The 24146-nt window shown below is 38.0% G+C and overlaps 1 protein-coding gene across 3 annotated transcripts in view; it reads left to right on the forward strand.

Moving 5' to 3' along the window:
* Positions 1–24146, forward strand: part of CDH12 (cadherin 12) — a 998981-nt gene that overhangs the window by 340081 nt on the left and 634754 nt on the right. For all 3 annotated transcript variants that reach the window (XM_044233503.1, XM_044233529.1, XM_044233522.1), the window contains exon 2: positions 7237–7320. The gene's annotated coding sequence lies outside the window, so the exon portion shown is untranslated. The remainder of the gene's footprint in view (positions 1–7236; positions 7321–24146) is intronic.

Consider the following 24146-nt stretch of genomic DNA (forward strand, 5'->3'; position numbering starts at 1 on the left):
ATATTTCTACCATTGTATGTTACAGACTTCTTGTCCTGAGCTGCTTCCAGGATTTTCTCTTTGTCACTGAGACTTGTAAGCTTTATTATTAGATGATGGCATGTGGACCTATTTTTATTGACTTCGAGGGGGGTTCTTTTTGGCTTCTGGATTTTGATGCTTGTTCCCTTTGCCATATTAGGGAAATTCTGTTATATAGTTCAGTGCAATATACCTTCTCCTCCTTTCTCTCTTTGTTCTTCTTCTGGAATCCCAATTACTCTAATATCGTTTTGTCTTATGGTATCACTTATCTCTCTCATTTTCCCCTCGTGGTCCAGTAGTTGTTTGTCTCTCTTTTGCTCAGCTTCTTTATTCTCTGTCATTTGGTTTATCACTAATTCTCTCTTCTGCCTAGTTTTCCTAGGAGTAAAATCCTCCGTTTTTTATTGTACCTATTAATAGCTTTTTGTTTTCAAAATGGTTAGATTTTAGTTCTTTTTTTTCTCCAGAAAGGGATTATATTTTTCCAGAAAGGGATTTTCTGATATTTTCCATACATTTTTTGAGCCCAAACTAGGACCTTGATAATCATCATTCTGAACTCTAGTTCTGAAATATTACCAATGTCCATATTGATTAGGTCTCTAGCAATTGGTGCTGCCTCTTGTTCTTTTTTTGGTGGTGAGTTTTTCCACCTTGTCATTTTATCCAGATAACAATATATGAATGAGAGAATACTAAAAGGATGGGAAAGACCTTATAAGCATATATGCTAAGCAAATCAGAAAAGACCCAAAGCCAGGAGAAGAAGAAAGGAGGATATATATACATACACATATATATATATATATATATACTGATGAATAGAAGGGAGCCAACCACTTGATTTTGGGTGTATTCTGTTTTCTTAGAAGGAAGTGCCTCCCAAATTTTAAAGAATAAAAAACGTGTATATATTATATATATACAAAAATAAAGGTAAACTGGACAAAGGGATGGAATATGATTGTAAAGATGAAAATTAGAAAAAGAGCTAAAAAAGGAATTGATTAGTTGGTTAGAAAAAGAAAAAAAAAGAGGAGAGCATGTGATCAGGCTGGTACTAGAACAAAACCATGTGCTAGATTTAGGGTATATTTTGATCTACTAGAAGAAATTGCATCCCAAAATCTTAAAGAAAAAAATAAAAAATTTTATATGTACACCTAAAATAAGTTTAAATATTATGAAGTGCTAAAATATGACTATAACAATGAAAATTTAAAAAGATTTAAAAAAAGGTATTGTTAAGTTAAAATAGCTTAAAAAAATTAAAAGATGAAAGAGGAAAAGTAAAAAAAATTAGAATAAGAAAAAAGTAAAATAAAAAAATTTAACTTTGCAAAACTAAAGAAATGATCGCTATTCATTCCTTTCCCTTAGTTCCTGTGTTCCACAGTTCTCATTGAATAGTGAACTTGGTCTTGGCTGGATGTTCTTGCTGATTTTCTGGGGGAAGGGCTTGTTGCAGTGAGTCTCAAATGACTTTGCCTGAGACAGAATTGTACCGCCCTGGCCAGGTGCCAGGCTAAGTGATCTGCTGGGGTTTACTCTAGGTAGCTTTTGTTCCTAGAATGCTTTCTGTAGAGCCCTGGAGTATGGGAATGAAAATGGCAGCCTCCCAATCTCTGGCCCTGAGAAGCCAAGAGCTTGGGCCCCACTCCTCAGTTCCGCCTCAGAGAGAAGCATTCAATCCCTCCTGTCTCCCTGGTCTCCAGCTACACTCTGTGCTCACCTGGCCTGTGACCAAGCATTTATATCTCTGGCACACAGCTCTGTTTGGAGTCTCCACACCCAACAGATTCCTGCCGCTCCCTCCTGCGCTGTTCCTCCTGGAGAAGGAAGGAGGGGTTCTCTCCAGATTTGCCACATGTAGGGTCCCTGCTCAAAGAGCACTGGCCCAACTGTGCCTTGGATCATGCTTTAAGGTAACCCCAATATGAGAGCTCATTTCTTGGTTCCATCTCTGTAGCCGGCTTCCCTGCTCTGATACCAGGCAGTTCTGCCACACTCATACACGCCCTGTCTTTCTATAACCCCATGGGTCCTGAGACCATGAGACCACACTGTCCCTGTGAGGGCTCCACCCCTGTTTAGCCTCTGAAGCAATATCCTTCTGTGGAGCAGACTTCTAAATGTTCTGTTTTATGCTCTGCTGCTCCACTGCTTCCTGGGACCTGGCACCTTCCTGCTATGGTCTATCTTCCAGTTGCTTTGGATTCAGCTTTTCTTCTCTTCTATCTCCTGTTGAGTTTGTAAGTGTTTGGAATGGTTTGGTAACTATCTAGCTGAACTGCTGGGACTTAATGATACTTCAGTCTCCTATCCCCCCCACCCCCATCTTGCTTCCCCTCTTAAGTGAAGGATCTTGAGAGGGGGAGGTTATCCTGGATTACTTAGGTGAGCCCAAAATGCAATCACATACAGATCTTCCTGGGCAACATTTGAATGAACTTATTTGAATTTGAAAATATCTTAAGTCAAAAATGCATTTAATATCCTAACCTACAAAACATCATAGCTTAGTCTAGCCTACCTTAAACACACTCAGAACATTTCCATTAGCCTATAGCTGGGCAACACCAAGCCTATTTTATAATAATGTGTTGAATATCTCATGAAAATACTGAATATTGTACTGAAAGTGAAAAACAGAATGTCTTTGTGGGTCCAGAATGGTCTCTATTGTGTCATTTGTAGACCCTCATGACTGGATGGCTGACTGCTGCACTCAGGACCTTGCCCAACATCATGAGATGATCCTATGCATCTCATGAGTCTAAGAGAAGGTCAAAATTCAGAGTTCACAATATGATTTCCACTGAATGTGTATCATGTTCACACCATCATAATATCAAAAAGTCCTCAGTTGAATTCTCCAAAGTCAGAGACCATCTATAGATGACTGCAGCTGTGGGGAGCTTTGACACACCCTGAGGGGAAGCAATGTGAAAGAGGAAAGAAAGATTCAAAGCTGCCAGCCTAGAAGATTGGGATGGTGGTCCCAAGGCACAGAGTGTGGTCACAAGGCACAAGTCACTAGAAATTAGAAAAGACAAGGACAGGATGCTTCTTTAGGCCCTCTGATGGGAGGAGAGCCCTGTGCTCCTTGGTTTAAGACTTCTGATCTCTACCACTGTGACAGAATAAATTTTTGTTGCTTTAAACTACTTCTTATGTGGCCACTTCTTATCACATCCACAAGAAATTGATACAGATTTTTGTATTTTTTAACCAACATTTCTAATCTAATTTAAAGGTTTGGGACAGCTTGGAATTTCTTTTGAATTTCTTGATGACTTTAACATTTTTTAATCTAAAGGATTTTGCTTGACAGGGAAAAACCTCTGTTAGTTACCAGATCTCTTAGTTTGCTCAGGCTGTCATAACAAATTACTATAGCCTGATTGGCCTAAAATGCAAACATTTATTTCTCACAGTTCTGCAGATGGGGAACTCCAAGATTAAGATGCTGGATGATCCAGTTCTTGGATGCTTAGGGCCCTCTTTCTGGGCCCTCTTTCTGGTTTGCTGATAGCCTTTTTTTGTTCCTTGTGTCCTCACACAGCAGAGAGCAAAGAGAAGAAAGCTCTCTCCTATCTCTTGTAAGGGCACTAATTCTGTTACTTCCAAAAGCCTCACCTCCAAATACCATCACATTGGGGATTAAGGTTATAACATAAAAATTTGTGGAACACAAACATATGGCTTATAACTCCATAAAAAGAGAAGCATTAGAATAGTTGATGATTTTACTTCCAAAAAATAATATTTTGTAATAAAATAATAATAAACCCTTATAAGTATTATGATTATAATTTAGTTATAATGGTTAATATGTAGATACACATTTTAACTACATTATAAATTCATTAAAAATAAAAATTCTCCGGACACATGGGTGGCTCAGATAGTTGAGCAACTGCCTTCAGCTCAGGTCAGGATCCTAGAGTCCTGGGATTGAGTGCCGCATCAGGGTCCTTGCTCAGCCCACCATCTGCTTCTCCCTCGGACCCTCCCCCTCTCATGCTCACTCTCTCTCTCTCTAATAAATAAATAAAATCTTTAAAATAAATAAATAAATACATAATAAATAAATAAGAATCTAAGATAGGTAAAATTAATATAACTCAGATGCTTTAAAAATCTAATCATGGGGCACCTGGGTGGCTCAGTTGTTAAGCATCTGCCTTAGGCTTAGGTCATGATTCCAGGGTCTCGGGATCAAGCTCCACCTCTAGCTCCCTGCTCAGTGGGGAGCCTGCTTCTCCCTCTTCCTCTGACCCTGCTTGTGTTTCCTCTCTATCTCTTTCTCTTTCAAATAAATAAAATATTTTAAAAACATCTAATCATACAGGGCACCTGGGTGGCTCAGTTGGTTGTACATCTTACTCTTGATCTCTTGATCTTGTCTTGATCTCAGGGTCTTGAGTGCGAGCTGCATGTTGAGCTCCATGTTGGGTGTGGGGCCTATTTAAAAACAAACAAATAAAAAAGAAAAACAGCTTCTTGGGAGCATGTGGCTAACTCAGTTGGAAGAACATGCTTGGAAGCATGTGGCTAACTCAGTTGGAAGAACATGCATGTGGCTAACTCAGTTGGAAGAACATGCTAACTCAGTTGGAAGAACTCTTGATCTTGGTCTTAGGAGTTCGAGCCCCATGTTGGGTGTAGAGATTATTTAAATATATATATATATATATATTTAAAGATTTTTATTTATTCATTTGACAGATAGAGATCACAAGCAGGCAGAGAGGCAGGCAGAGAGAGAGAGAGAGAGAAGGAAGCAGGCTCCCCACTGAGTAGAAAGCCCGATGTGGGGCTCGATCCCAGGACCCTGGGATCATGACCTGAGCTGAAGGCAGAGGCTTTAAAACCCACTGAGCCACCCAGGTGCCCCATAAATATATATTTTTTAAATGTGTAAAATATGGCCATAGCAATAGGATGTACCAGCAGAAGAAAATATATTGGTTCTTATTAAGTAACATATTTCCACATGCTCTTTTTATTATTTTTAGTGTATGACACGACTAAAAATCCAAGCAGCTATGGCTGTGTGCACATGGTGTTAAAAGCTATTTTTTTTTAAAGTATGATAAACTTCAGTAAGTATAAGTGACAATAGGGGGTACCTTGGTGGCTCAGACTGTTAAGCCTCTGCCTTCGGCTCAGGTCATGGTCTCAGGGTCCTGGGATCTGGTCCTGCATCAGATCTCTGCTCTCTGCTCAGCAGGGAGCCTACTCTCCGCCCCCCTCTCTGCCTGTCTCTCTGCCTACTTGTGATCTCTCTCTCTGTGGGTCAAAGAAATAAATAAAATCTTTTTTAAAAAGTGAAAAAAAAAGAATAAGTGACAATAAATATCCATGGACTATCTTAAAAATTCTTCAGGGCACCTGGATGGCTCAGTCGGTTAAGCATCTATCTTCAGCTCAGGTCATGATCCCGGAGTCCTGGGATCAAGTCTTACATCAGACTTTCTGTTTGAGGGGGAGTCTGCTTCTCCTTGTTTGTGCTCTCTCTCTCTCTCACACTTTCTCTCTCTCTCTCAAATAAATAAGTAAAATCTTAAAAAGAAAAAAAAAAAGATTCTTCAGAATCAAATAGAAGACATGTATTCTCTAACTTGTGTGGACATCTTTTTTCAAGTCACCCTTGACCTATTACCCAGATAGGAAAATTTCAAACAGAAATGTAAGATGCATTTTCATCACTATACTCTGTTAAAACTAAGACAGTATTGAATTGAAAAATATTATATCATTAGGGTCAGAGATGTCAGTAAAAAATAGTGTTTTCCTTAAGAAAAACTTCTTTGAATATATGTGTATGTATGCCAATATAAATATGCATATTTACCAGTTCAGCCCACAGAGAAAACTTAGCAACAATGGCACTCCCATAGGAACAAGCTCACTGAGTGTTCACATACTGTTTTCTAAGGCATTCACAGTACAAGGAACCAGGATCCTTGGAGATGTTGCTGAGTCTAGAGCTGAGGCAAACGATATATAAGATTAGCATGAATTTGCTCTGAGTACTACAGTATAAGGAACTGTTCAATCAACAAATTTATCTGGTATATCAAAAGGTCAAAAACCAAGTGAAAGAGTTCACAGAGGCCCAAGCTGGAATAATTTGAGCCCCAAAATAAATGGTGTAGTATTGTATTATAACACAAAGTACAAAATCAATATCCATGAATTCATACTGATGTAAACAAATTTCTGAATGAATTAATGAATGATTAAATACACAAACAAGCAAATAAACTGGGAGAACAGAAAAATCTTTCTTGCAACAGAATTTCAAATAATTCTCCAGGTATTTCCCCCTCATGGAGGTGGAACTTAATTCCTTAGCCCTGAGTGTGGACCGTGTTTGTTGACTTCCTTCCACAGGCACCCTATGGAAAGGAAGAACAGAAGTCAAGTTGATCTCATACATCCTCAATGTGAAGTTATGAGAAGGACACTATCTATATGGTCTTCCTCCAAAAACCCATCTAATGAGAATAATTAGACCATCCATCTCCCTTGTCTAGTCATGAGGAACAAAATCAGGCAAATTCCAATTGAGAGACATTCTGTACATGTCTGATCATTACTCTTCAAAATGTTTAAGGTCATCAAAAACAAGGAAAATCTGAGAAACTATCACCTTCCAGAGCAGGCTGAGGAGACCTAAAGGCTAAAATCAATATGCTATCCAGAACAGAAAAAAGACATTGGGAGAAAAACTCATGAAGTCAGAATAATGTATCAATATTGGTTCATTTGAGTCCGTATATCACAATGTATCAGAAGTTATGACAATTAAATCACTGTAATGTAAAATGCTAGCAACAGAAGAAACTGGATGTGGGGTTTATGAGAACTCTGAACAATCTTTGCAGCTTTTAAGTAAATGTGAAATATTCTTTTTGGTTTTTTTTTTTTTTTTAAGATTTTATTTATTTATTTGACAGAGAGAGGAGATACAGCCAGAGAGGGAACACAAGAGGGGGAGTAGGAGAGGTAGAAGCAGACTCCCCACTGAGCAGGGAGCCCGATGTGGGACTCTATCCCAAGACCCTGGGATCTTGACCCAAGCCGAAGGCAGATGCTTAACAACTGAGCCACCTGGGCATCCCTAAATGTGAAATCTTCTAAAATAAATATATATTATAATTTTTTTTGACATTACAACTTTATGTATGTTTGTTTTTCCAGCTCTCTTTGACTCTGTTTGGGAATACAGTCCATTTGGAACTCACTAGCATGTTGGAGTTTTAAAGGATGCCAGCCTTTTCAAAGGTAGGTGACACTTAACTATCATTAACACATATGCTTCTACCTCTTAATAAATAATTCAAAATTCAAATTCTTTTAAAAACATCTTTACTTTAAAAATATTTTATGAGAAATCAAAATATTCAAATGTTCATATACTTATCGGCAGTTGGCATACACATGACATGGCCATAAAACTTAAGTAATCATTTCTTTTAGTAAGAATTCTATATGTTTAAGCTTCTTCACTGAATTTTTCTCACACTGTTTCCATTTACATGCAGATTTGAGAAGATCTAGTGGCTATGTGCCTCTTTAAGGACAGAGATTGATTTTTTCCTTTTGTATTTTTATGACACATTGCCAACTCCCTCATAATTAGTGGGTATTACAATTGGGGATCTCTAATGTCGAAGGCAAACTTAAGCTGATGCTCTGACACAGAAAACACAGAGACACTGTCTCAAATTTTTTTGTCTTTGTTGATAGTAATTCGGCAGGGTCTAGCTCAGTTGTTTCTTGGGCAGGCGGTTGTAGGCTGCTTTTCCTTTGCTGATGACAGGAATCTGAACTCTGAGATTTAGACACTTAGAGTTAACCTTCCGGAGACAATAATTAAAACACTGCCTTGACACTCTGCTTGGTAATTGTAGCATCTATCCTTAGGATCTCGTCAAAAGGAGCTTCAGAGTCTCAGTTCTCAATCAGTGATCAGTTAAGATTAACCATTGATATCATAGCTCAGAAAGAAAAGGTTAAAGAGATAAGGCAAATATAATTAAACTAAAGTGGTTTATGGATCTTGCTGTGATATTTATTCAACTCTGAATTATTATTCAAATGAGAAACTAAACTGTTTCTTTTTGTTTTTAGCTTTCTTTGATGAGATAGATTTATCCAAAAAGTGTTATACTTTAATCTAGTTTTAGAAATTATCAGTTAATTTCAAGTATCAGATTTGAGTAATACAAATTTTAGATATAATTTTTCAATATTAAAAGCTTGAAATTAACCATTTGATAGCAAATATTAATTCCTTTTGTAATCTATCTTATCTTTTAATTTGTTATCAATATGCAGGATTTCCATGGGGAAAATGTTACCTTGTAAGATCTTACCTCATAAGATCTTTACATTTTTATAGAAAATTTAGATATTTTAAAATTTCTATTCTTGGATAATTTTGGAGTAGGGATTTCATTCCAGATCTTATACTCAGATTGATAAGTAGGAAAACTTCATACTTCAGAATTAATTCCTGTAATCAGCAACTTGTCATTTTTACAAAACTATAATTTCAGCAACCTAAATATTATCTATGATGCAAGTATGAGTAATAAAAAATCATACCACATCATACTAATTATTAATATAGAATTTTACATCTTTTCCTTTAAAGCTCAATGAAGCATTAAAATAGCCAAAGATTAAAAAAAAAAAAAAAAAAAGAAGAAGTACACTCTTCTCAAGTGTCCTTTGGTTCTTTCTGTGCTATAACCAAATTTAAAAGGAATATATAAGAATTTAAGCATCATTTTACATAGGAATAATTTAAACATAGTAACTTGAGAAAGGATAAACTCAAAGTAGTAAGAATGTTCACTTCTTTCAATGAGGAAATAATTCAAATGAATGTAGAAGTCATTTATAGAGAATGGCTTGAAATTGCTCTCCTTTTAATATAAGGGTTTTCATTAACTTCAAGTAAGAAAATAGACCTGAAAGTAATCTCAATGGAATGAAATCCAAGAAAGAGGATGAAGAGAGTGATATCCAAGAACACTGACGGTATAGGTTTCAAGGCAAACAAACTTAGTGTTCAAGTATTTGTCTTTCATTAATTCGATTTTGAATAGAGTAATGTTCTGGGGCTTCTTCAATACATTCTTTTTCAAACAATCAAAGAAAGAGCAATCAATTTGTACCCCCCCCCAAATTTCACAAAATTTAGTGTTTATCCTGTTATTTGTCACTTACATTCATGATTGCCTAGCAAGTAATTAGAGTAACTTATTATAAATTATCTGAAAATGAAAAACAAGATGAAAGAAATCATTCTTTTTTTGTACAGTCAGACAGCACCCTTTGATTATTTATAGACTACTTCTCTGTTCCCATATGAAAAATGCTATGGTTGCAGGAAAGTTGGGGTAGGATTTCTTCTGTATGTTTTGGTGGAAAGGGGAGGGAAAACACAGACTTTAAAGGTAAGTGACTACAAATCTATAAAGAGAAGGTAATACATGTATATAAGACATTAAGATATGTAATAATTCATGTGTGGTAAACTTTAAGCCTTTGGACAGTTAGGAAATGCAGTGAATATCAAGTATGAGGACAGTTGGTAGATAAATCTAGAAGAGTGGGTTCAGGAGATGAGGACAGTTGGTAGATAAATCTAGAAGAGTGGGTTCAGGAGATGAGGACAGTTGGTAGATAAATCTAGAAGAGTGAGTTCAGGAGATGAAGAACCTTGAATGAAATTTAAAAACATATCTGTGCTGTGGGATTTATGTTTTAGAACATAGGGAGCTATGTATATTGTTGCAATTTATTTTTGAATATGGAGAAATAACCTGGACAGGGTGTGTATATGTGCATGTGTGCATATGTGTACGTGTTTAAGAAAATAATGGGTGGCAATATATTGTGGGATTATAGATATGTATATTATACATATACAAATATATGTATATTTACCCAGTCTTCAAGAAGTGCCAATCTGTCTTATAAGATCTGTCTAGATCTTATAATTTCCTAGACAATTACTTGTATGTAATCACTATTCAAAAGGCATTTGTTTATTTAGAGATATATTTAGTTTAGGGTTCTAACTAAATCACATCCTTCAGAATTCTTTTAATACTTCATGAGATCAAGGAAGCAAAGTGTGGTCATAAAAGGAAAGTTTTGAAAATGAATACAGAGACGACACAGGTGTAAACAATGATAAGGTCTGTCTTAAAGGAAAAAAAAAAAAAAAGTCTTTAGGGTATTAGTATGAATATCAGGTCCTGACACCAAGGGAACCATGCCTCTCAGAGTGATGAGGTGAAAAGGAAACTGATGGAAACACATAGGGAGCAACAGATCTGCTCAGCCAGGAGTGGATTTGAGCATTTCTGGTTTTAGTGCTCACAATATCCTGCTGAGTTGACAATAGGGTTCAACAAATGAATTGCAGAGCCATCTGTTTAAAAAAAGAAGTGGAGTTTGTAAGGCCTTACTAGAAATCAGTTTGTAAATTTTGTTAGTGAGGTTTTCCCCTGGTAGGTTATTGTTGGCGCTGCAATTAGCACATTTGAAAAAATAAATAAATAAATGCTGAGATATTTCTAAGTTTAGGTAACTGCCAAAGACTAGTCATTTGAGACATGCCTGTTAGGATTTCACAGTGGACTTGTCATTGGGAATTATGAGTCATCAACTGCACAAAATAATAAGCAGAGAAAAGAAAGGAAAATACAGAGGGAGTTGACTACATCTTCTTAGACTTTCTTAGACTTCTTATTCAGAAGAAAGAATTGTTCCAATTACTCATGATCACTGCAAGTGCCCAAGATTATTGAAACAGGTTTACTCTAAGTGATAACAGTAGAAGAAAAACAAAATCTGAAAGAGGTGCTTCGATCGTCCATGAAGTTTTTTTATTATTTCTTTGTCAATATTTCGTTCAAAGGACCGTAGGCCACAAGATGCTCTTAAAGTCTTGCACACAGGAGACTGAAAGGTCACTTAACATGTGTCTTTATTGCATGGCACATATCTTAGTTAATTTTAAAGGTCACCTTCCTTCTGTGACCCTAAAGATGGTGTTCTTTAAATAAAGAAGAAAGATATAAATTATTTTTTTTCCCCTAGCCTTAAAGTAATCTTGCTTATATGTCATGCTTCTTTGATGTTATGTGACGGGTCAGAATCCAGGTCATTGTGCGATCATTCAGGTCAGCTTAACATTTCTTTAGGACAAAACAAGTAAAACTATATGTGGTCTTTGTTCTAAAAAAAAAAAAAAAAAAAAAAAAAATCCTGCAGGAGAGAGGAAGAGAATGCTTGGCTCTGGTCTATGGGACAACAATCCATAATTTACTTTGCAGATGTCTGTGTAATTTAAGCAGCAGGCAGAACAACCACACAGTTGTAGCTGCTCTGGGGAAAGGATACCAAGAGGCTCATAAATCATGGTAAGGATTAAAAGCAATGAGCATTCGTCTTCGTAACCTCACAAAGGCAATATTGGAAAGCCAAGGATTAGAACATACAGAGCGTAGAATCTTTGTGCGGGGATAAAAGGTGTCAGAGTTTTGAAGGGTTCTCTCAATTACCACTGCCCTGTCATTTGCAAGTCAGCAGAACATAATTTTAAAGTCGATTTTAAAAAGCCTCCTTCCACGTCAAAATAAGTGGTAAGATCTATTTCGAGGGTATATGAAAAGTGGAGTCGAATTATATAGAAATGCTAATCATTTTCTTAGATTGAAACATTTCTTCTTGGACGGCAGATGGAAAGTAACCTTAAAATATCTAATCTGAGAAAACTTCATTATTTAGCTAACCATTTTTAAATAGCAGAATGTCGTGAGAAAATTCTAACTTCACAATAGTCAAATGAAGGAAATACAGACAGCTGGGTCTCTCCTATAACAGTTAGTAAACAAATGGCCTGTTACTAATTGTTTATATTTGAAAAATTATTCTAATCAAAGGTCTTCGGAGGCAGATGAGTGAATCGTACACAGTGAGAAGTTTCATTTTTTTGTTTTTGTTGAAGATAAACACATTAATCCAATTTTAAAGCTTTTGAAAAAACAGCTTGTTAATTTTTTCAGCATTGTTTAAATCAGTTCATGATGCAGCTGAACTTTGTGATTTTATGAAAACACAAGGAAAGGGCACAGAGTGACAGAATCACTTATTTGAGGATAATTATGAGCTTATTAAGGAGACACAAGTAGATTCCAGTTTCTGATTCCCTGGTTTAATACCAAATATCCGTTGGCAATGATTTTTTTTTTAATATAGCTGATACTTAATTATCTATTTTAGTTAAGGGGAGCTGTGGCGTGACTAATCCAGAGTGGCTGATAATTAAAAATATATATTTATGCTGGCATTGAAACATATTTTATGTTTATATATGAACATGATTTCATCTGATATTTTAGAAAGTCTCAACTGCCTTTCTTTGAAAACAACCAGAGTAAATGGCAGACATTTTAATTTGGGATTTCTGCACTGAGGACACCATATTCTACACCCCATGGCTGGGACAAATAACTTTCTTCCCACTACCGACATTAGTCCAATTTAGTTCAAATATCTCTTTAGGTACTATGTTTCCTTTCCCTGGAATGGTGATTCAGTACCGTATGCTCTGATACAAGCTTGTATAATGATTTTTGAGTCAAACAGCTTTGTTGTACCGTGTACCATTTCATTTGGTTCTTCGTTTATCTGTTTTGTAACAACACTGCACTGGGTATTTCATTAACAGTTCAAGAGAAGGAGACCGAACTTCGGGACTCAGTGAGTCTTCTCTGCCCTGTAAACTAAGACCAGTGCTAACTATATGACAGATCTTTACTGTATATTGATGCGCTAAATAGACTAAATCACTTTCAACTTCATAATAGTATCTGCTATTTAACCACAAAATCGTGGGTCCTAAAATCTACTAAAAAAAAAAAAAAATAGGCTATCAGAGAGCAAATATTTGCCCCTATGTCTACCTATCTAGATTATTTTCTTAAATAATTACTAAATGGAGAAAATAGATTAAAGAGAAATTATACTATATGTTAAACGGATCTCAGCAACATTTTAAAATGCTCTTTTATGTTTCAAAGGCCTCTTTAAAATGGGGTGACATAAGACAAGAACTAAGTCACTTTATTTTTTTTTATTTTTTTTTTAAGATTTTATTTATTTATTTGACAGAGAGAGATCACAAGTAGGCAGAGAGGCAGGCAGAGAGAGAGAGGAGGAAGCAGGCTCCCTGCTGAGCAGAGAGCCCGATGCAGGACTCGATCCCAGGACCCTGAGATCATGACCTGAGCCGAAGGCAGCAGCTTAACGCACTGAGCCACCCAGGCGCCCACTAAGTCACTTTAAAAATTAGTAACCACCTCAGTACTTAACATTCTAGTAAAGAGAAGAAAAGAACCAGGTAATTAAGTTATATATATATATATATATATATATATATATATATTTAATTTATGTTAAAATTACAGATAGATCTGTTTATAAAAGTCATAAATGCTATGCAGAAAATAAGCCAGGATGAGGGATAGGAAGTTTTTGTGTTGTAGAGGAAAGGAGACAGTATTTTGCCAATTTTAAACACATAGTTAGAGAAGGTCTCCCCAAAAAATAACAAATGAAAAGACTTGAAAAGCCTTGAACTCCTTCAGTTCAAGATCTTCCCAATAAAATAACATGAAAGAATTGAAAGACTTGAAGTCTTTTCACAAAGCAAACCATGCCGGCACACACGTAGATGATGTACACATGTCAAAAATAGTTGTTCATCTTAAGACATTTCACTAAATGAATGATGAAGTAATTAGTAGAACAATGACAGAACTAACTTCAGAAATACAAGAGAAACAACATTTAGGAAAAACAACCACTAAGGATATATTGAAAATTATGAAAAAAAAGCCCACAAAAACCGAGTATGAATCTTTAAAACTTTAAAACTAATTGATGTTAGTTGGCTTGAAATGGGAGCCCATGTATTTCTGGCATCAAAGAAATACAGAAGAAGGAGAGTATTCTACTCCCTCCAAATCCCATAACAAAACAAAGAAAGACAGAATCTATTTATTAAAAACCACTTAAATTGGTTTATTATAGTCCAGACACTGTTCTAAGCATTTACAAATGATATATAAAAATACTAACTTATATAATCTTTTAACAACCCTCTGGGATGACATGATTCTTTGATTTACATTATACTATATTATAGATAAAGGAAATGAATCTTGGAGAGGTGAAATAATTTGCCTAAGTTCCCACTACTAATAAATGACTATGCTGGATTCCAATCTAGACAATCTAGCAAAAATTATATGCTCATAACTTCTGCAATTTGGTACCACATCTAAGACCTCTGTCTACCAGAACCTTAAGTTATGTAGGCAACCCAACAGGGCCCAGTGGAGCAGACATTACTCTCTTAATCATATAGTTAAATAATTCATTTCATTCTGTTTTGAGGACATAAAAATTTGTTTCTTGACTCTGAGTTTACATGCTCTGGGAAAAGTGATGAAATGTCATGTAGATTTATTTTGGCCTGGGTCACTTTGCTATAATCTTACTTTGGTAATCTGATATGTGTATGACAAATGTTTTTTACGGCTTTTAAACTATAAACCACAAATACATCTTTAATTGTTTTAAAATAGCCTAGAAATCCCAAATGGTTTAAAGACAAACTGCTATTATACCTAAATAATGCATTATATAATATAAATATATAATATAATATTGATAATTAATATATTAATATATAATATTATTAATGTTATATTATACATTAATATAATATATTAATATATTATATATATTATACCTTCATTTTAGCTGCGTAGTTGGCTATAATAGGATCTATAAGAGTGGCCCCCACTAAGGGTGGTGTTACAAGAAAGCGAGGAGGCCACACCACTGAAAGTGTACCAAGGCTGTAGGATCAGGAAAAGTTGCAGAAATCCTGAGAGTGGTTTTGAGATCAGATAAAAAGCCGTAAAGAAACTCAAAATGGTAGTAAGAGTCCGTGAAACTCGGTGTTACATGGGCTGCATATAAATACAAAGGATATGATTAAGACATGGTGGTGGAGGTTTTCTGACCACAGAAAATGAAACATTGCCAGACTTCTAGAACCGCCAAACATGACTGAATCCCAGCGTAATTACTTAGGTACTCTAAGATCTCTATCAGAGACTATAGTTAAAGTCTAATACGTATCATAAGTTTCTAATATAACCAGAGCATGACAACAGTGGGAATTAGTAAAATGTTTCGGATATCTGCCCACCCAAGCACCATAGGTAAATATTGAGATTTTTATAGGGTTAGAAGAAATCAGGCTGGGTCTTTATTGTAACGGTCAGATGCTTCCATCAGATTTATGACAGAGATAAATATAACCTTTCCTATGTTCTTACCTTGCCCTGATTTTCCAAGAACTGTGTCTTTGTGATATCCAAAGATGAGATGATCAACTTACTTTGAGCCTTCTCATTAGAGAGTTCCATGAATAGGAGATACAGTAATTCAGTTTGAAAAGCCCTTGTACCTACATATAATTACCTACATTATCAAGAGTATATCTTCTAATTTCATCTACCTAACTTCTAACTTTTAACCATGGTCATTTATTAATATTATTTATCATTATTATAGTATATATTATTTATTATACTATATTATTATAATATATAATATATATATATTATATATATTATATATATATTATATTATAATATATAATATATATTATATTATAATATATAATATATAATATATAATTATTATTATTATATATTATTTAAGAATAGTTTTAGCCAGTGCCCCCAAATGAAAAAAAGCATTTTTCTAAGCATTGTTTTCATAACTGCATGCATTACAACATCCCTGATTATATTTGCAAGAAGACTTAAATATATAATGACGATATTGTGTCTGTTTTCAGAACTGATAGGACATCTCTTGTGATCAGCCTTTCCCTCAGTTTAAAATGTCATGAGGTCCAACAATCTAAGTAGTGTGTGAAGATACATATCAGTCTCTCTGAGGTATTGTTCATTTAGTCTTTCTCATCCCCCTCTGTGCCTCCCTATAAGATAAAGAGGTTCATGTGATCTTGGTGGAGTTAAGAGCAAGAGGGGTTCTTGGAGCAGTGATGATCCTGGGTTGTGGGAGATCTGACATTTGCTGAGTTATGTTCAGTCCAGTTGCTTCCATGAATAGACTTGGTACCTGTGGTTGATATTCTTGGCTGGTAAACATGTCATCTCTTCTTCTCAGTTCATCCAAGTCTTTCCTTTGTTAACCATGCCAGTTCGACCTCACAATTCTTCTGAGGTTGCAGAATTTGAGTGTGGCCACCTTGTTGCCTTATTGAGTGCTCAAGAGCCCTGAATAAAGACTCTTTTTCCCTTCGTGTGTTTCACTCTAATCATTCAATGACTTTTCATACATTCTCCATAGCCAGACTTTACTGCCATGTGGAAACTGCTGCTTAAACTGTGGACAGACACAAGGTCCTTGGAAATAATAAATTGTTTGCACGTAACACATATAGTCTCATCACCCTGTTAATTGAATTAATATTGCAAAAATACGTCTTCCTTTTCTAGCTTAATAATTCTCCCCTACACATGAACAGCCCATTACCACAGCCAGTGTTTGAAGATTTTCAATGAACATTTGTAGGGAATGCTTATATCAAGAATGGTAGGCTCCTTTAAACGTTTTGCCGCATATGATGAAACAGATGGAGAAATTCATTTCTTTAAGCATGATATTTATTCCATCTTCCTATGTTATTTGAAATCTATTCTTCCCCTTACCCCTAGGGGATGCCTGTCATCTAAACACATGTTTGAAACTAGATAGAAAGCATATGTCCTGTGTATCCCATGGGGCTGACAAAAGGGGAGAAATATAGGATAACAGCATCTTCAATTGTGCAAAAGGGAGTTTCCTTTTTGCAACTGATATTCCTTGCATAGTGTGTGATGCTGTGTTGTAGCCTTCTGGTAGTTTAATTATCATTGCATTTCATTTCATAACTAGATGGGTGTTCTTAAAGCTAAGGAATATTGAAACTTGGCATAAATGTCTCTGGGGTGTAATTATATCTAAAATCGAATTCTTCAGCCTTCTCGCAGAGGGCCCCTTGTGTTTCAGAGCAGCAATAGGTAACTCTAGTGATAAATTTATCCTGACCTTATACATCTTGCAAACCTCTTCATGGTCCCATTTTTGTTTTGCAGCTTTATTTAGAGCCCCTCTTCCCCCTGTGCTCTGTGCTAACACATACACACTACAAAACATCCAGTTTCTCAGCTACAGCCGTACTCTCTTACAGAGCTCTAACATGCTCACGCTCTGCCCAGATCTCCCCTCCCCCGCTGCCCACCTGCATGTGCCTTCCCTCCCTGAACATCTCGCTGCTCATAATTCAGCTGTCACTCTGTTCTTGGTGTCTGTCTTGTCTCCAGAATCTGTGGCAGGTTCATTACTTTGGCCATCCCATTGCATTGGGTTATAGACTGTTGATTTGTCTGTATCTGATATGAAATTGCAGGTTTCATAGTCCCCTGGCCTCATCTCAAGCCTTGTCTCCATGGCTCCCAATGATCTATTCTCAATCTAGTATGTCCCTATTACACTGGCCTTCTTCCAGTTCCTCGGTCTTCCCCCACCCAGCTCAGGGTATCCATATACTTTCCCATCTTTAAAGAAACACCTTTATCCTCTTCCACCCATAATGACCTTGCAAAATTTTACCCAACTTTCAGATCACCTAGTGGTCTCTCTCTGCCTCTCTGCCTACTTGTGATCTTTGTCAAGTAAATAAATAAAATCTTTAAAAAAAAATCTGAATTAGAGGAGGTGAGCCTAAATCATGAGCAACAATTACGTTGCATTTGATGTTCAGCTTATAATGTGGGTTTAGAAGAAAGATTATCAGGGACTAGAAGAATTAGGCTTGTTTCAAAAGTTTATTAAATACACCATAACACTTTAAAAGGGGTTCAAAATTCAACTATTTAAAATTAGTCACTGCATCATTGCAAAGCAATGAGATTATGGAAGGTAGGAGTAAGTACCAGTCACGTCATATTCAGAACTGTGTTATCAAGGGATACGTTATTATGCTGCTTCATTCTGGTCGACTAGTATAAATCTAGGGTTCGTTAAGAGATAACGGAAATCTTGGGGCGCCTGGGTGGCTCAGTGGGTTAAGCCACTGCCTTCGGCTCGGGTCATGGTCTCAGGGTCCTGGGATCGAGTCCCACATCGGGCTCTCTGCTCAGCGGGGAGCCTGCTTCCTCCTCTCTCTCTCTCTGCCTGCCTCTCTGCCTACTTGTGATCTCTCTCTGTCAAATAAATAAATAAAATCTTTAAAAAAAAAGTTAAAAAAAAAAAAAAAAAGAGATAACGGAAATCTCTATGTTAGGCAGAAAGTTGGTTTTTATAAAGAAGTACCTGTTTGAAAATATGTTAGGTAGGGTAGGAGAGGAGTACTGTCTGGACTTCATAGGATGAGACTTGGAACAGCATCAGAGCAATGGCCAGCCACAGGATTTTCTCCCAGGAAGGAGCGTAGGGGGAAAAGAGACTGACAGTTCTGAGATAATTCCATTTTAACCCAAATCCCATGAGTCAAAATCCCCACAGCACAGCTAGCTGCAAGAGCACATGACCTTCACTACAACCTAGGTGTCAGCAAGCTCCAGCCAGAAGGGATGGTGTAGAACCACGCCCTCCTGCCTCATCTACACCGGTAAACTGGGTGATTTGACATCATCATCCCCTCTTTTCCCCTCTTTTCCTGCTGAACTTTGTTCACAGCTGAGTCTTAGAATGCATCTCATTGGCGGAAAATAAATCACGTGAAATCCTAGCTTGACAAAATGTGGAAAGCAAATTTTACTTTGTAGCATCCGCCAGACTCAATGCAGTCTAAGCTAACTAGAAGGAAGTTGCTTAAGAGTTGCTCAGTGAACCAGTATGCTTTAAAGACTTTAATACTTAGCGTTAAAAGGTATTTTTCAAATATTAATCCAAACCATTCAAAATTGCAATTTTTGTAGAGCAAAAATGAGCGAAGATTGGCAGTTCTTTTATTATTCAAATGATATGTGATAAATGTTATAGCAAGAAAAAGCGGTTATTGATAATAGGCCATTGGACAGTGGTAAAATGTTATTTGTAAGTTTAGAATGTATACTCGGAGCATATATAAACTATTGCTCATAAAGAGTAAATAGACTAAAATGTTATTAATGTAACTAAAATGTTATAAATAGACTAAAATGTTACAGTGTTTTGATTGCCTTCTTTTCACCTTGGCAGAGGGGAATTCTGCCCAGGTTACTGCCATTGCTGAACACATGACACCTGACCTGGGGAAGATGCTACAGACCAGAGTTTATTAGGCACTTGTACTCAGCATGGGGGAGAAGGACACTGTGCCATATGGGGCCACACTGGGGACGCACTTGGGAAGAGTAAACAAGCAAGGGCTGTGGGAGGCCGGCTTGGTAATAACAAAAGGATTAGATGCTCTCCTGTTCCTGCAGGAGGATGTGATTGACTTCTGTGAATAATGCTGTGGGCTATTGGGAAGTGACATTTGCTCCCCAGGGATAATCGGGCACAGTGCCTGGTTCCCGTGATTAGGACAGTTGTTTGGCTAGAAGACCTTGTTCATGGGCACACAATAGGGAAGGGAACTTGCCATTAAGACATTCAAGGCCCTCCTGGTTATGGCACACACAATACCACAATACACACAATACCAGGACTTCATTTTAGGCCTTTTACCACAAAATGGTGGTGTGTTTGCACATTATATAACGTGAACATAATGTTTTGTTTTGTTTTGTTTTGTTTAACTTAGGAGTAAATGTAATTGACCAAGTATGTTTCAGGTTTCTTGTAGGAAATCTTTTATACTACTCCAAGTTTTAAATTTAAATTAACATAAAATGAAATTATGAAGTCAGTTCCTGTCTCACTAGCCACATTTCACATGTTCAATTAGCCACATGCATGTGGTTAGTGACTGCTGTATACACAACCATTTAAACAAAGAAATGGACACTCGGATAGTTACATTTCTAGCCAGGGGATATAGAGATTACAACTTGGTTCTAAACTTGCTTAAATTGTGAAATATTTCCATTTCTTATTTTGGATCATATGGCTAGTTGGGCTAGTGATGGAGAAAGTGATACCTCTCTACAGGAGAATACATTGGAGGGAACACATATATACTTGGAGACCAAATTAAAATTATCCAGAAATAATTTACATGGAGTGAAAAATTGAATCTTCTTTACCTAATTTAGAAATTCTATTTTAGTTTCAGTAATAATGGAATCTTTAAAATAATGTGTGTTCCTTAAGCTTTAAACCTATTCTCAGTGCCAGGCATAGTGCCTAAGCAAATACTCATGTGTACATGACTGAAATTTATCTTATGCGTCCATGCATTGATTCATTCATTCAACAGTTTTCAGCAAGGCAGTCTAAGCACCAATTTGGTTATCTTGAGAGTTGAATGATATGTTTCTGCTCCCCTAGAGTTTATATTGTGATTCAGAATGACAAAAAAAGATCAACAAATGAATTGTGAATTTATAAGAAATGATTAGAGATGAATAGAGTAATAAGTCAAGCAAGTTGAAATAACAGTGTCTGGGAGTTCACGTCTAATTGGTGGTCAGAGAAACCGTCTCTGAGATGGAATCATTTAAGCCAAGGTTTCAGTGACCGGGAGGAGCTTGTGATGTGATCCCACGTAGGGAGAGTTTATGAGGCAGAAGCGAGAGCTGGTGGAAGGGAACCAGGGGAACAAGTTTGGCATACGGGGAGGACGGAAGAGAGCCCCGGGATTGCTGGGATGGGTGAACAATGTATGTGAACAAGGGGATGAAGTCTAAGAGATTGCCAGGAGCAAATATTTCAGATCTTGTAGGGCGGGTAAGGAGCTTGGGCCTTTCCTGTATGATCGGTGGTTGTAAGACTGAATTACGAAGGGAATAGCATGATGACGAAACACAAAATTATTAACTTCTGAGGAAAGCAGAGGAGGAAGAGTTTATTTATAGTACAGGGGTTGGGGACTGATGAGGTACAGCTGCACCCTAACAGACTGTAAGCCAAGGGTGGGTGATGGTCCACCAAGACCGAAGAAATGTCCGAGATGCAGCAATCCAGTCACACGTCTGTTGGGAGGACATACATACGGGGAGTCCAGGAGCAGCAGATGGGACAAGGAATCATGAATACATGCAGCAAGCTTTCACAGCCTAGCAACTTAGCCTAGCAACTATCTGCAGCCTCTCTCTCCCTGCACGGCCAGTGTTCCAAAGAGATCAAGGCCTGCCATTGGAACTCTCTCTGTTACAAAGAAGACACTTTGGGTTTGCCACCCATGGAGCCCCTGACCTTGAATGCTGAATCACGTGTTCTTCTACACATTCTGCTTGATGCTTGATGGGAATATAGAGGGAGGATGGGATCTCTATATTCTCAAGATAGTAATTAGCAGGAACATTCTGGGTGTGCTTGTGCAAGCCAGCTTCTAGTATGTACCAAATACTCCACCCCAGCAAACCTGGGCTGGCCCATATACTCGTTACGTGCCCTTCCTCTGCAGTGTCCCTGGGCCCAGGTACGCCGAGGTGCATTGCATCCAAATCCCACAGCAACAGTACAAGCCGCAGCACCAAATAATACAGCACAGATCGCAAAAACACTGTAAAAATGCATTTCTCCGGGGAAAGCCTGTAGTCCCCACTAGGGGAAATTCACAACATACCCAACAGTTGGTCTTACTCTGTATAGAAGCTGCCTTCAGGACCCATTCAGCAAGAAGGTTTCCCGTGGAGAATCTAAGGTCAAAAAGTAAGATGTTTAATAAAGTAAGATGACTTGCCAGAAAAGGCAAGTCATGGTTGTCTAATAGAATTCAGGTGGTGGTGTTATTCTGGGCTGACACCATGCCAGCAGTGGCTTCTCTCTAGGTTTGTAGCTCCAAATCGTTTGCCCTTTTCTCAGTTATGAAGTGGGACAAACCTGAAAAGGACAGCAGAGGTATAACAATGCTCCCGTAAAGCGATCGTGATAGTGTCCTTTTTAACTGACTCGCCTGGGGTTATGCACCTTCATTATCTTCGGTAGAGTGGGGTGGAGAAATGGACTGATGGTTAAGTCCTGTCTTATCCCTGTTCCTGATGGATTGAAAACCCAAACCATCATGGACTTGTCTGCCAATTCCAGGGTCATTTAATTGTATGTTCCCCTATAGGCAGATCTTGTGACAAGGGCAAAAAAGTTACCTTGTGTCCCTACCTCTGGCAAAGAACATCCTTCTTGTCTGCTGCCTCCTTGTATTGTAAGGGTGGTGGCAGGTCCTTAAGTGATTAGACAGTGAGTAGACAGGCACTGGACCAATTGGAATGTACATGCTCATTTAATATCGATGAAGCTCTTGACAGGTGGCATGTCTAAAAGGCCAGTGAATAGGTTTCTTCTCAAAGTTTTGTTTTAACAATCCACTTGTGCGTTCTATCAATCCACACACAATGGTACTGTATAGTAGGTGGAAATGCTGATGATGTCTAGAGCTTGGGCCTTCTTCTGCATTTCACATCCTAAACAGTGGGAGTCTTCGTTGTTGTCAGTATCAGTAGGTAGCCCATATACGGCACACACCTGTTCCAGACCAGAGGCGGTGGCCTTCTTCACAGCACACTTCCTGGGGTAAGCTTGCCGGAGTTCTGAATAAGCTTCAGCACATGTCAAAGCATAACATCAGCCCTCAGAGAGGAGGAATGTATCCATTATGTACAAATAGCTAAGAAACTGTAAAATGTAATCAAGCTAATGTAATTGATCTGCCATCTCTGAACAGGGTGTTACCTCCTTACTATCTGTCTAGCGTCTCTTGGCAAAGGTCATGGTCATTCCTGGGCACAGGTTGGGCACTGTTGGCAGACAACACCAATGTCTTTCTAATGTAGCATTAAGCACCAGTTTTTAGCAATCGCCCATGGGCCATTGCCCTCAATGTCCCATCTTCGTGTGTAGCCAGGTGGCAGGGGCTGCTGGCGTATCTTCCAGGAGGTAGACATAGGCCAACTCATCAGCCTGTTGATTCACGAGCAGGGTGTATGCCTTGGGTGCATCTGTATGATAGACAATGATGTTTGTACCTGGTATGTGTTGGAGTATGTCCTTCCACATGTTGTTGCCTTAGAGCAGATGCCCTGCTAGTGTCCAGTCCTGTGATCCCCATTAGAGAAGCCATGTGGTCAGTCCTCTGTAGGCTGCTAGCTGTCTGTGCAGAGAACAATGAGGTCAGGCTCCTGGAGCAATACCAGCCATGCTTCTCGCAGTGCGACCCACTGAGTACCGTGTCCAGGGCCAGAGGCTATCCGGATAGTTTCAGTGCAGGGCTGGGTGGCAATGGCTGTCCAGGTGCAGGGCTTGCCCCTTGCTGACCCATTAGTGTCCCAGGCATGCTCAGGAATTGGTCTTTCTCCTTCCTGCACAAAGGATGGCAGCTGTGATGTCTCTGCTGCCTCCGGGAATGGCTGTCTTTTAGAGGTCACATAGATTACCCGGCCAAGAACGGAGTGCAACTCCACTCTGTGGGGGCTCTTTGTCAAGAAGGATGCTGTTGCAAGTGGGCATGCCCTTTGGCTGCAGTTTAGGTTTGGGCACTGTGTGATTTGGGCTTTTGGAACATATCCTTTAGCCACCCTGTTACAGGATACAGAGCTTGAACAAGCACTGGGATCCCTTTGGGGAAGTTTTCTACTTTCTGGAAGGCATGGTGAGTAGTAGCACACAGCTCTTGTTCCAAAATGCTGTATTGTTTCTCAGCTCCTTTCCACAATTGTGACCAGAAGCCTAACAGTACTTGTTTGTGCTCTTGCTTTTACCACTGGCTCCATCCAGACCTTTCTGGAAAGCTGGCTACGTCCAATTGGCATGGCTGTCCCTATACCAGAATACCCAGGGCTCGGGTCTATTTAATGGCCACCTCAGCTTGGTCAAATGCTTCACTTTCCTTTGAGAACCAGTCCCATTGG

The sequence above is a fragment of the Neovison vison genome, chromosome 1 (genome assembly GCF_020171115.1).
Source record: "Neovison vison isolate M4711 chromosome 1, ASM_NN_V1, whole genome shotgun sequence".
NCBI classification, from domain to species: Eukaryota; Metazoa; Chordata; class Mammalia; order Carnivora; family Mustelidae; genus Neogale; species Neogale vison.